Genomic DNA, 13,809 nt, shown 5'->3' with positions numbered 1-13,809 from the left:
GTGCCACGCCTCCTTTTTTAAATCTTACATTGTCGTACGAATTACCCACTAAACTGACAAAACGTAAAATACTTAAGTTTCCTCATAAGATCAGGCTTGTTTTAACATGGCCCACATTGAATTAGACTTACTAAAGATATTTTATATAGAAAGCACATTCAATGCAAATGTCTACTTTAATGTACTTCACTTTTACACAAACAATATACCATACATCTCTCGGATACAAAAATCAATCGATTTATTTGCTCCTTAGTATTTCAGACTTTCAGCAGTGAAATTTAAACCACACTGAACCGAACTGATCATCAGCTCTGAAAACTAGACTGACACGGTTTCAATTTACTAGAACTTCTATGTTAAGCTGCTTTGACATAATCTACATTGTAAAAGCGCTATAGAAATCAACATGAATAGAACTGAATCTGTGGTCACAGCTAAAGAGTTCACACTTTCCAGTGTGATTCACCTCTCCGTTATTCCTCATCTGATCAAGCGCTTAACCCTGAAATCCTCCTCCAAACAACTCAATAACATGGACAGACACACACAGATGCTATTTTACATCAAACTCCTGCCTGTCTCTTTCTGAAGCTTCATCTTACCGTCAGTCTTCCCTGTAAAACGCCAGCCTTCAAACAGAGTCCTTTCCTTCACCCTGCTCCATCATCTGAGGGGGTCAAATGGACAAAGTTCACAGGTCTGGCAGATGTTCATCACAGACAGACACGGATGAAAATAAAACTACAGTCTGATCTGTTTTTCATGTGTGTCTTGACTCGATTACGCTGTCGTCAAAGAGAAACGCTTTGAGTCGGTGCTTTTAGACATTTTGTTTTTATAAAAATGAGCACACACACAAAAAAAGACTTTTGCTGCTTGTTCAATCTACTTATTTAAAATGAGCCGAAACAACATCATTCTTAAGTTTTGTGGAACAACTTAAATATTTTATGTTCATTCATTCCTTTTCCTTCAGCTTAATTAAACTCTGCTGCTATTTTGGGATTTCCGCCTGGATTTGCCTATACCCAAATCCACATGCAGAGGTGTAAATGCAAAAATGTGGTATCATTTTGAAGAAAACCCTTTGAATTTTCATAAAACACTATTGAAAGTGTTTAAAATAACTGTATATGCTGTCTGTTTCATGATAAACACCTAAAAAAAGCTTCTTCTTTTTTTTTATAAACTCAAATTTGAAAGTGTACCTTTTAGGTTCTGTGTGGTCTAGCGTGCTGTAATTAATTTAGGTGGTTCCTGCACATGTCTGTAATCATATAAAAAAGAAAAATGTCTCTACCATAATCTATGCAAAAGTTATTGTATTCAAACTGATGAGAGGTGCTGTACAAGCCACAGGGATCGATCATTGTTTTCATATTTCACTATTCTTTTGTTTGATCAAACTTAATTCACTGTGTTTGGACCATGTCAGACATATAAAAAGATTACTTATGCACATCACCCTAAAAACAGAGAAGAAATGACCCTGAAGTGCACAGCATAAGGTAAGAGATGACCGCTGTCGGTGCTATCTGGGGCTGCTTATTGATCATAAATGTATTGTTTTCACTTCTGCGCCATGGAAACACCACGATTTATTCAGCAACTGTTTGATATGTGAATATAATTCCGTAAAAGGAATGCTAGATCTGTATGAGCACCGGCAAGAGCTTTCATTTGAGCTATAACTTGTACAAGTGTCATATATGAACCATATGAAAAATATGAAAATGAACCAATGTTCAATATTCAGCTCGGGTATCCAAAATACTGTGTATTTAAGTGTAAATAACTTGTGTACAGTAGAATAAAAACCAAAGTGATGCATATGCGCATAAATATAGATTCTACAATTTCAAATGAAACCACTTACAGGGGTCTGGTGCAATGCTAGCCCTTTAAATTTTAAAGCGCAAGTCGATGACGTCACGGTACCGAGTCGGCAGAGTTTAACTGGTTAAGGCTGATTTATACTTAGAGTGATCGGCGTGACCCACGGCACCTGACTTACGTGTAGTCGAGCATTTATACTTCTGCGTGCTATTTGTGTTGATCTGCAATAACACTTCCGAAACACTAGCAGTGTTTGTCTTTATATAGCAGGCAGACAGCCTTTATATTCCTCTGTGTTGAGTTTCTTTGCTCGCTCATTCAGAGGTGGGAACCAGCAGACGTGCAACAACATTAATCTTAAGGTAAACACAAAACAACAGTTTCCACCTGATGCTCCTTAAACTCGGCATTTGTAAAAACTCGCTCCAACAGGTTTGTGTGGCTCTCTGTCCCACCCACACTGGTCACAGCAATCAAAGCCAACCAATCACAAAGCTTGTTTTTTAAGAGGTGCGCGTCAGCCATGGCGAGGGCTATGCGACCGCGCGAAGGCTGCGCCAGAGCATACAATTAACGCAGAAGTATAAATCAGCCTTAAGTCTCTATTTCAGAGGTGGCCACAGTGGAATGAACCACCAACTATTCCAGCATATGTTTTATACAGCGGATGCACCTTCCAGCACTGGGAAACACAGACACACACTCATTTACACACTCATACACTATGGACAATTTAGTTGATTCATTTTACCAATAGTGCATGTATTTGGACTGTAGGGGAAACCGGAGCACCTTTAGGAAACCCATGCCAACACAGTGAGAACATGCAAACTCCACACAGAAATTCCAACTGACCCAGCCGGGTCATTCAATTCAAACCAGCGACCTTCTTGCTGTGAGGCAATAATGCTAACCACTAAGCCACCGTGCGCCCAATGTTTTATGTTCAATCAACTTAAATTTGTAAAAATTATTAAGTTAACCTAACTGATTTGTGTCGAGACAACATAAAGGTATTGTGTGGATCCCAGCTTTTTTACAGTGTGTGAAATGTGAACATGGAGCACAATAGCTGCCATAAGTGGCATTTTTTGGAAATTTAGACATATACAATTTATAATATACACTCCATAACTCATTTTGAGTGCTGCTTATTCACACTACTTATTTTAAATTAGCTAAAACAACACAATTCTTGGAATTTTTGGGACAACATAATTGTTTTATGTGCAATCAACTTAAATTTCTAAAAAAAAAAACTATTAAGATAATTGATTTGTGTTGGGACAACATGAATGAAGTGTGTGGAAGCCTCATTTTTTTTTTTTTTTTTACAATTATTGGTTGAGATAATACATATTTAGAATATCTAAAAGTCATTCACAAAATATAAATTCCGAGAAAATTGACTTTAAAGTCGAACAAAATAAGCTGTCAGCAATGCATATTACTAATAAACAATTAAGATTTTTGTCTATTTATAGTAGGAAATTTACAAAACATCTTCATGAAACACACTGAAAAAAAATCATTAGTTGGATTTACTACATTTTTAAAGGTAAGTAGTCGCAAACAATTTAAATGGACTGAATTTAAAGAAACAAATTAAATTTGGTAATGTTCAACTTCATTTGTTTAAAATCAGCCCATATAAATTGTTTGTATCAATAAATATTTAGCAAATCAAATGGATTTCAGTGCATGAGCTTTACCCAATATTCAAATGATTTCTGGCATAAAACAAAAATCAATCATTTTGATTGCCAAAAATATGCCTGTGCAATAGGGTTTTGTGCTTCAGGGTCAATAGTAATAATAATAATAATAAAGAATAATAAATTAATACAGTAAATAAATACAAATATTTCCCAGAGATGGGTTGTGGCTGGAAGGGCATCCTCTGCGTACAAACTTGCTGGATAAGTTGGCGGTTCACTCCGCTGTGGCGACCCCGAATTATTATAAAGGGACTAAGCTGACAAGCAAATGAATAAATGAATAAATAAAAATATGTAACACGTATACAGTGCTTCTTTTTTCCTTCAGAAACAGTTTGATGAAACCTTTTTTAAGTCATATGACACATTCACACACACACACAACTATCACATGTGCAAGAGTCATGTTGTGAGGAAATTCATTTCACAGTTAAACAAGTGAATATAAAGTAGTTAATGTTTCAAACATATGACCAGTAAGCACTAGTTTCTTCTCCATAAAAACAAAAATTGATTTAAAGCTAAGCTGCACTGGAGTATTTAACGCAAAACAAACTGTATACTGTACATATACACTAATTTAAATATATATCAGGTTTTCCACTCATTATCTGTGCATTTATGGCTCATACTTTATTTAATGTACAAGTCTTACTACTAAAAACCAGTAACTATGATTTTTAGCATAATAACATCCTAGATTGCAGCTTATTAATACTTAAGTTATAGTAGTTGGAGTTGATTGGGTAAAATAAGGCAAAACATGTAGACTTTACAAGTAAACATATAAGGCTTAATAACAGGCAAGTAATTAGCCACAAGTAAATAGTGAGAACTGGTAGTCAAACTACAGTGTCACCCATGTATGTACTTTTTATGTACTTGAGATCTGCCATGCATTCTTATTCAGTTCAGTTGTATCTCTATTACAATGCCGCCCCCTATTGGAGGACAATTTCAACTACAATCCAACAAGATTTATCACAAGTTAATATTAATATAATCATATTCAGTCTTAAAATAATGCTAATTCTGTTTTTTATCAAACCTGTTATCACTGTTTTACATCCAAATGTTTTCTACAGTCAGAAAAAACCTACAATGCTACAAACAAAGCAGCTAAGGATCATGATATTTGTACAAAAAGCAAAGCAGATAAAGAATATAGTCTTTTTTTGAGTAGCAAGTATAAGTAAAAGTACAAGTTGAAGTTAAAAATATGAAAGTGTAGGCCTGTAGCCTTGAAAGTAGCTTAATTGAATTGAATAGCCTTGGCAAACAAAAGGAAGGAGAGAAGTAAAAAAACAACGTAATATTTGCACACACATAGCTTATATTAAAATATAAAAGCTTACAACCTGATTAGAACAAGAATGTCCTTCATAACTACATAATATGAACAAACACGTGGATGGGGCCATCATGAGGGTGTAATTTGAGAATAGCAGAGCCTACTTTGATTTACAACACAACATTTAAATGTAATTTACCTCATATGTCAGTGTGCTTAAAATAATAATATGATAACTTGGTGTACATGTACAGTGAACTTAAAGGCTAATAAATACAGTGATACGGTCGTGTAATGTTTTGGAAACTGTATTTACCTGAATGTAACGAGTCAACTGGCTACTGAAGAAATTAGCATCGCTGACCAAAGATGTAGTCGATTTTGATAGCAGGTTTTGTTTCAGTGAATTACAGGTAAATGTATACTTCATCCACTGCTCTTTTTGTTATTTATGGTGTGATACGTTTTGTTAACGTTACACCGATTGAGAACAGTTTCAAAAACGCCTTTGCACTGTAGAAAACTAGCGATTAATGTATTCTGCCCCCTAGCGGAAGTTGCTAAATAAACAATAATTGCATATGTTTATTTAATATTTACAGTTTAATTATTAATTACATCTAATTATTTAAATGACTGTATTGATATTTCAAATACACACAAAAATAAAATAAGTACATAGGCCTATTAAATAGATATGACATTAAGTTTTACAAGGCTAATCAAAATAATGAAACATTTATTCCTTTTCTTTTTGGCTTAGCCCCTTTATCAATCTGGGGCATATTATTTACGTTGCGGATGCCCTTCCATTCGCAACCCATCTCTGGGAAACATCCATACACTCTCATTCACACACACACACACGCACGCACGCACGCACGCACGCACGCACGCACACACACACACACACACACACACACACACACACACACACACAATTTTAGCCTACCCAATTCACCTACCCCTGCTAAAAATCCAGCCTAGGCTGGTTGGCTGGTTTTAGGTGGTCGACCAGGCTGGTTTTAGAGGGGTTTTGGCCACTTCCAGGCTGATTTCCAGCCATTTCCAGCCTGGTCTTAGCTGGTCAGGCTGGAAAATGACCAGCTAAATCCAGCTAAAACCAGCTTGACCAGCCTGGTTTAAGCTGGACATAGCTGGTTTTGGCTGGGCTCCCAGCCTGCTAGGCTGGTCAAGCTGGATTTAGCTGGTCATCTCCCAGCATAACCAGCTAAGACCAGGCTGGAAGTGGCTGGAAACCAGCCTGGAAGTGGCCAAAACCCCTCAAAAAACAGCCTGTTTGATCAGCTAAAACCAGCCAACCAGCCTAGGCTGGTTTAAGCTGGATTTTTCAGCAGGGACCGCATGTCTTTGGACTTGTGGGGGAAACCGGAGCAACCAGAGGTAACCCACGTGAACGTGGGGAGAACATGCAAACTCCACATAGAAATGCCAACTGACCCAGCCGAGGCTCAAACCAGCGATCTTCTTGCTGTAAGGCGACAGCACTACATATGTGTCATAATGAAACCATACTTTCATAATTTAGCTTCTCATTTATTGTTAGAAATTACCTCAAACGTGGAAAAAGCTGTTCAGAACTGATATTTACACCTAAAATGGCAGAAAATGCTGTTTTCAGAGGCTATCTGGATTGAATTTGGATATCAAAGGCAATAGCCTATGGTTTAACCATGGTACAAGTTAAACAAATTAACCATGGTTTGGCTACACAAAAGACATAGTTTAAGCAGAGTATTTTGTAGTAAAACTGTGGTTATGCAAATGATAATCAATCCACCAAACATCATGGTTAATATAATTTTATAGGCCTAATGACCCTTTAAAGCCATGGTTAATTTCCATAAAAGAGCAGGATTGACACAGAAACAGTTTCTTCCCTCAGGCAATTCATCTCATGAACACTTTATGATAGTAATTGTGAAACAAACATCACTACTTTTTATACAATATATACTTAGTTATTTATTTAACAACATACTTTACATGCCAATAGGGTATATGCAGAAGTATGCAGAAGAGCATTTAGTTTGTCAGTAAACCTGGGTTATGCGCTTCAGGTGAACTGTATGCCTTTACAAAATTGGCACGTTTAAGATCTGTTTTCTTTAAAAATCAGCAATCATCACCGGCCGGCAACTGGGTCTCAGATTGTACAAGAATCACTGCATTAAATTACATTTTCCCCTCCATGACTTTAAAACATGAACATTTATTTGACTTGATTTTTATTTTTTAAAGGGCCATGACACCTCCCACTTTCAGTTAGAGTCTACTTTAGAATTTTTTCAAAAGATGCATGATTAATGGGCGTGGAGCTTCGCGAGCATCGGGCAGGAGTGGGCGTGGCCAGCAGGGGAGAACGTGAGCGAACGAAGCTAGCTCACAAAAAGAGACACAAACCATGAGGAGACGCATGAGTTTATAGTTTACAAAGTAAAAATGCAAAGAAATAAACAGTGATTTAATGCCCTGCTACATTTGTTATTCGTAATTTCATATACACATAACCACAATTTATATAATTATAAAGATAAGTGTGTTCATGTAAACCGCATAAATGGGGACTTCTCCCTCAATCCCCGTATCCAGCAGACTCAGTGCAGCAGATCTCCTGACCTGTCTATTTTAACCATTAGCCCTGCTTGTAATCTGGAGGATTTAGGCAAACACAGCAGCACAGTGATGTGTCTGAATGTAAACGAACTTCTGATGAAAGTCTGCGTCCGCCATTCTTTAATTCTCGTGCTGCTCTTCCGACAAAAATGCTAGCAGCACACACACAGCTTTGCTGTATGATCGGCCTTGACAAGATTGCGGGGGAAAACAAGCAACAAACCGCGTGGATCATGGAAACAAACGCATATGAGCCTTCATGAACGGCTAAATACTGTGTGCCCGTGGGTCCGTGACACAGCTCGGGCTTGACTCTGGCAGGTCTGGCAGGTCTCATGAATAATTAAGCAGCCGGCTCTTCTCATAGGATAAGAAAACTCCGCTAAGAATAATAATGAGAAACCGACGCGTCATCATTGCACTTGCAGTACTGCGCTGCGTCGCCGATTTTGATCCCGCCCCAAAAATCATTTTAAACCCGGAAGCTGAAATTAGCTGACAAAAGCTCAAAATTATCCAGTTTTCCCCCCAAATAAAGCTGACAGGTGCTAACATTGTCTTAACTGATGCTCAACACACACAAATCTGTTAATATAAAAAAAAGTTATCCAGGGTGTCCTGAACCTTTAAATGGAGTTTCTGCGCTAGCCTGCCGATTCTGACGGGCGCGTGCGAGTAAACAGCTTTTTGTCTCGTTGTACGCTTGAACAACTAAATGAATACCAAAGTCTGTTAAACTGATTGTATTTTAATTACATTACAACATTGATGCTGTAAAAGGAACCTTATAAAATGGAAAAAAAGTCACATTAACCGCTCATGGGAAGTTTATCCGTATGGGAAGAAACACTAGCTCCGCATATAACCTATTTGCACATGCACATATTGTATATAGTAATATACCTGTACATACACTTGTCAGTTTGTATATTTGCATTCACTATTTACTTCCATTTTTAAATATATTTGTTATGTTTTTTTGTCCTGTCTCTGTCACTCTGTTGCACTGTAGAAGCTTCTGTCATGAAAACAAATTCCACATATGTGTGAACATACCTGGCAATAAAGCTCCTTCTGATTTTGATTCTGGTTATTTTATACGAATCACACAGACGGAGAATTACAATAATGATATTGTTTTATGATTTTAGTGCAACACTCACTCTACAAACTTTTAAAACCATTTTGAGGTGTCTTCACAGTGTTAGCTGGAGCATCGGCCTTTTATTTTCACACATTATGTGAGACTAGAAGAGAGATCACACCAAAGAAGAGGGCTGGTCCAGACTCGACATAACCAAAACCACTTCCTTTTCACTCATATCACCCGTTTTCTGTGGAGATCGCACAGCATTATTCTGGACTTGCAAATTTGAAACAACAAACATGGTCAGTCCCATTCAATATTTACTAACAATTATTAATTATGTGGTTTTGGTGAGAGTCAATGGATATGTTTGGATAATTTCTTCTAAGATAAACTATGCACGTGTTACCAATGTATTTATTCAGCTTTTCTGTGTGTGTGTTTTGACATTAGAGGTTTGCTTTGTTTCTGAATGGACTCCTGCTGCTCTTTCTGCTTCCCGACCGGACAGAAAGTGTTGAATCCCTGGACATCACAACTCTTGCTCGCATTATCAACTTCTTCGAACAGAAGTAAGTTTTTTTACAGTATCTATTGAAAATGAAACCCTCAAAGTTAGCAGTTAGGAAGTTAAGCAACTAAGAGGAAGCATCGGAACAGTAAACAGGATTGTTTCTTAATCAGTGGTGTTAAGTAAGTAATTGAGCAGTTTTTCACAGGAATTGTACTTTAATATGTAATTTAAAAGTGTGTAATTTTACGTTTGCTTGATTATATTTTTACTGCTGTATAATTACTGCACTATTTTCCCTCAAACTGCACTCACTATTTTTCTTGTCTACAGTTGGCTAAGTAGAATAATCAGTTCCCTATTTCCCATCCAATCAAAATGAGCATAGAAAAATCGCTTCAGATTTATAAAAGCAGCAAACATGTACAGCCTGGAAGCGTTAAAAGAGCCCAAGAAGATGCAGGATCTGTACTGGATAATGACCGCAATCACAAAATGGCATTAAATAATAACTAAATGCACTACAGAATGTTACGTTTTCAAACACATGCACAAATTGCATGTATTCTGTCAGTGCTGCATGAGCTTGGTTTTTGTGGCGCCACCTGCTGGACACTTGTAGCTTGTTAGTCAGGGTTCAAAGGTCATATAATCTAATGGTTAACATCAATACAGCTACATTTTTGTCTCTTGGATCACACAGATTTTGCTTCACAAGTATAATATAACTTACACGTAAATACACGCTTAAAAGACAATTTCACTGATGTAAGCTACATAGGTAACACTTCACAATAAGGTTCATTAGTTAATGCATTTACTAACATGAAGTAATCATGAACAACACATGTACAGCATTTATTAATCATAATTAAACATTTACTAATGCATTATTAATATCCCAGTCCATGCTTGTTAACATTAGTTAATGCACCATGAGTTAACATGAACAATGAACCTGTATTTTCATTAACTAACGTTAACTAACATGAACAAATACAGCAGTAAATCTATTGTTCATTGTTTGTTCATGTTAGTAAATGCATTTATTAACATTAACTAATGAACCTTATTGTAAAGTGTGACCGAAACATATTTAATCTGCTGGGTATAAGGTGAAACTTTTCATAGCATATTACTTTTAGAAGAGCTACGTTTTTACTCAATCTTTGGGTAGGTTTTAGAGCAGATACTTCCACTTTACATTGTAAAAATGATATGACAAAAAGGTTTTTTTTATGTTGCTTTAACTCATTTTAATAAGCTAATCAGGTTTTGACTAGATTTTTTTTTAAGTTATGCAAAGATAAACTTCATATTTTAGTCAGTTTGATTAAAATAAGTTAAGATGACTAGAACAACTAAGAAAATTAAGGCAGCAAGAATTTTGTTACTTGCACTACTTTATTTTGATATGCAGTGCTACATTTTTCAGTACTCTGTCCACCAACTAGTGTAGTCATGATACTGGAAAAAACATTTTAACATTTGAACGTTGTTAAGTGCGTACTTAAACACTGAATGGCCATTGGCTGTTTTTTCAATATGCGATCTTTAGCGATCTTGCGTCCTCGTTTTCTCGTGTAATGTCATCGAGGATACATGGATGCAGACTTGAGCACAAAACTTGCTTGAGAAGTTCCATTGCAGCTGAATAAAGGTTGGAAGTGCAGCATTATATATATATTTATTATTAAAGTTCAGAGATAAAAACTTATTTACCCCAGGAGATTCCCTAAATGAGAGGGTGAAAGTAAACGTTAATATGAAAATATTAATAGAGGCATGAACACATAAGGGTGTTTGCTTGCTGAAATTCGTATTAAAATCTTTTTTATTTATATTGTGCAAAGTATATTTGTAAGGCTTTTGTTCGTTTTATATTTAAAGAGTTCACATTTAGCTGATAATTGATTATAAAGCTTGTTTGGCGTGCTGTCCTGGTAGAGAGCCCTGAGTGTACAGAGGCCAGCTAGTAAGTGCTGTGCAGGTAAACCTCACTCCTCTGACCTCTAAAGGTGCTCAAGCGACAGACGTTAGAGGCCATGGTCTTTAGCCTCCTTGTTAGAGCGACCAACTTCCATGCGGAAGGTTGCCGGTTGGGCGGCGTAGGTCTGGCAGGGTTACATTGGTGCCGTGACCCGGATGGGAGTGAGGTTTAGGGGTGTGAGTGTAACGGAGGCCAGCTAGTAAGTGCTGTGCAGGTAAACCTCACTCCTCTGGCCTCTAAAGGTGCTCTAGCGACGGACGCAAGAGGCCATGGTCTTTAGCCTCCTTGGTAGAGCGCCTGACTCCCATGCGAAAGGTCGCTGATTCGATACCAGCTCGGAGCAGGTTGGGTGGCATAAGACCGGCGGGGTTACATGAGCTCATAAGATCCTCGAGCCCTGGGCTCCCTCCCATTGTAAGGCGAGAGTGGAGTTTGAACTCAGGTAGATCTCAATGACTCCCCCTCCTGCTTATTGTAGCTAAGTGTCAGATATGGATGTACTCAGAGTTTGGCTAAAATATTTTGGATTAATTGTTTAGAGTGCTTGTTTTTAAACTGTGGGAGGAAACCGGATGACCTGGGGAAAACCCATGCGATCACGGGGAGAACTAGCAAAACTCCGCACAGAAATGTCACTGGCCACCGTGTCGCCCGCTTGAAAGGAGGGAAAGTAGGGTTGGGTAGGGGGGTTTCTTCAAGATGAAGCTATTGAGATGAGAAAAGTCTGGTTATTTATAGTGAGTTAAGGATCATCTGATAGGATAATTAATCATTAGCTAAAGTTGGAACAGCTGTGAACCATCATAAGCACTTGATCCTCTCGAAATTTGTTTATAAATAAACATAACATATTGAAAAGGTGTAAAACAATACATCGTTGTAGAGATCTGCGCGGGACTAAATTTTGAATCTGGCTCCCGCCCGCACCCGCCAGGTTTTAGCCCGAACTCGACCGCTCCCGCTTATATTAAGCATTTGTTGTCCCGCTGCCCACCCCGCCCCGATCCCGCTAAAGAGCGGGGGGAGAACAAAACTGAAAATCACCCAGCTATACAGTCCCAGCCTAAAACAAGCTGTCTGTATAAATACACACACACACAGACAAAGCTCTCTCTTTCTCTCATTCGCGCGCATGCACTAACACACACATAAGCACCAAGGGCACACACACAGGCAAAGCTCTCTCTCTCTCTCTCATTCGCAAGCGCGCGCACTAACACGCATACACACACAAAAGCACCAAGCACACACACAGACAAAGCTCTCTCTCACACAGACACACACCTCTCATTCGTGCGTGCGCACACATACACACACATAGGAACAAACAAGCTAAACAAAGCATCGCGCTATTTCATTTACACACATACATACGCGTGCTCGCTCAGGAGTCGAGAGCGATATTGCTAGACAGCCCGCTCCCTTCCCAAATTAAACCCGTTACCGACCGCTCCCGCGATTTATTTAGAAATTTATTCAGGGATTGCAGACCTCTACATCGTTGTATGAATGCCATAATGTTTAAATAAATTCCCATTAAATATAGGCCGGTTCATTCCGCTGTGGCGACCTCAGATTAATAAAGGGACTAAGCCGAAAAGAAAATTAATGAATGAATTAAAAATAGGTGAAGGTCATGACCATCAGGAAGACTGCAACATCTCATTTCTCACAGGATGCGTTCTGTGTTCCCGCGCACTCCCAAGTTCGTTCTTTTGAGGTAACTCTATTCTCGCACTGCTGAGTTCGTTCTTCCGTGGTAACTCTGTTCTCGTGCTCTCCCGAGTTCGTTCTTCAGAGGTAACTTGGCAAGACAGCTCTCCACAAGAGCACAAGTCCGTTCTCTGTGTTCTTGAAATTGAGAAACATCCATTGCGTTTTCATGCTCAACAAAAATGACTGTGATTGGCCGTGAAGGTCATTAGTTCACCGCTCTTCACAGAAAGTGCATGAATGTTATCGGGAAATGGAAGTTTCAAAATATTCAGTACTGATTGGTATTCAAATTCCAGTATCATGACAACACGACATGATCTCTTTTACTGTTTTGCAGCTATAAGAGAGTGGATGCAGATGGCCATGACGTGAAAACGTGAAAAACGTGAAAAACGTGAAAAACGCTATAACGGATGAAACAAATGCACTTTACCAGGGTGCAGAGCTCATCGCTGCAGGAACTAAGAAAGTTGTGATCAGTAAAAAGAAGCAATACAACAGGCATTCAGAGTCTCTCCTGCTCAATCCTGCCGGCAATTCTCTAATGACCCGACTTCTGAATAAAAGAAAAGATGGCTGCTCGGTTTTCTACACGTTTGAGTCCCCATGTGTGGACACATGTCTGAATCCAGATAGCAACCACAATATTCTTGAAGGCCTGAGGAACTGGAAGGAACACGGTGGGATTAAAGCTTTTGCTTTCAAGAATTTCTGGAAGTTTGACATTGGAAAAGATCTTCAGAGTGAATTCAAGAAGATTGCGGCTATTGTTCCTCTGTACCGCTGTGTGAGTGAGAATGTGTGTTATGCTTGTAAAGGGGAAGGAAACACTGCCATTGACCCACGCTGTCTGCCTTAAGAAAACATCTATATTCATGCACATGCAATGTAGTTTTAAAACCTATTATCATCTTTCATTTTGAAATATAGTCAGCTTAGATAAAAAATGTGTTTGCTTCCTGTTTAAACAAATAAAGTACTTCTGCTTGCTACTTTGTGTTTGGACTTCATTTGGACTTC

At 38.2% G+C, this 13,809-nt stretch overlaps 1 protein-coding gene and 1 pseudogene across 3 annotated transcripts in view; one reads left to right on the top strand and one right to left on the bottom strand.

The window, feature by feature from the left end:
* Positions 1–13,809, bottom strand: part of sgpp2 (sphingosine-1-phosphate phosphatase 2) — a 146,312-nt gene that overhangs the window by 103,167 nt on the left and 29,336 nt on the right. Inside the window, exons 1-2 of one of the 2 annotated variants that reach the window (XM_087282287.1) lie at positions 5,165–5,387; positions 606–670 (exon numbers count right to left, since the gene is read on the bottom strand). The exons of the other annotated variant lie outside the window; for it this stretch is intronic. The gene's annotated coding sequence lies outside the window, so the exon portion shown is untranslated. Of the gene's footprint in view, positions 1–605; positions 671–5,164; positions 5,388–13,809 lie in introns of those variants that run through there. 2 annotated transcript variants of the gene reach the window in all.
* Positions 8,751–13,781, top strand: LOC101884267 (uncharacterized; annotated as a pseudogene). Its single transcript, XR_015509948.1, has 3 exons — positions 8,751–8,874; positions 9,026–9,144; positions 13,127–13,781. The product of XR_015509948.1 is annotated as an uncharacterized LOC101884267 (transcript).

The sequence above is a fragment of the Danio rerio genome, chromosome 15 (genome assembly GCF_052040795.2).
Source record: "Danio rerio strain M-AB ecotype USA chromosome 15, GRCz13ab, whole genome shotgun sequence".
Taxonomy (NCBI): Eukaryota; Metazoa; Chordata; class Actinopteri; order Cypriniformes; family Danionidae; genus Danio; species Danio rerio.
This window is presented reverse-complemented; position numbering and strand designations above follow the sequence as displayed.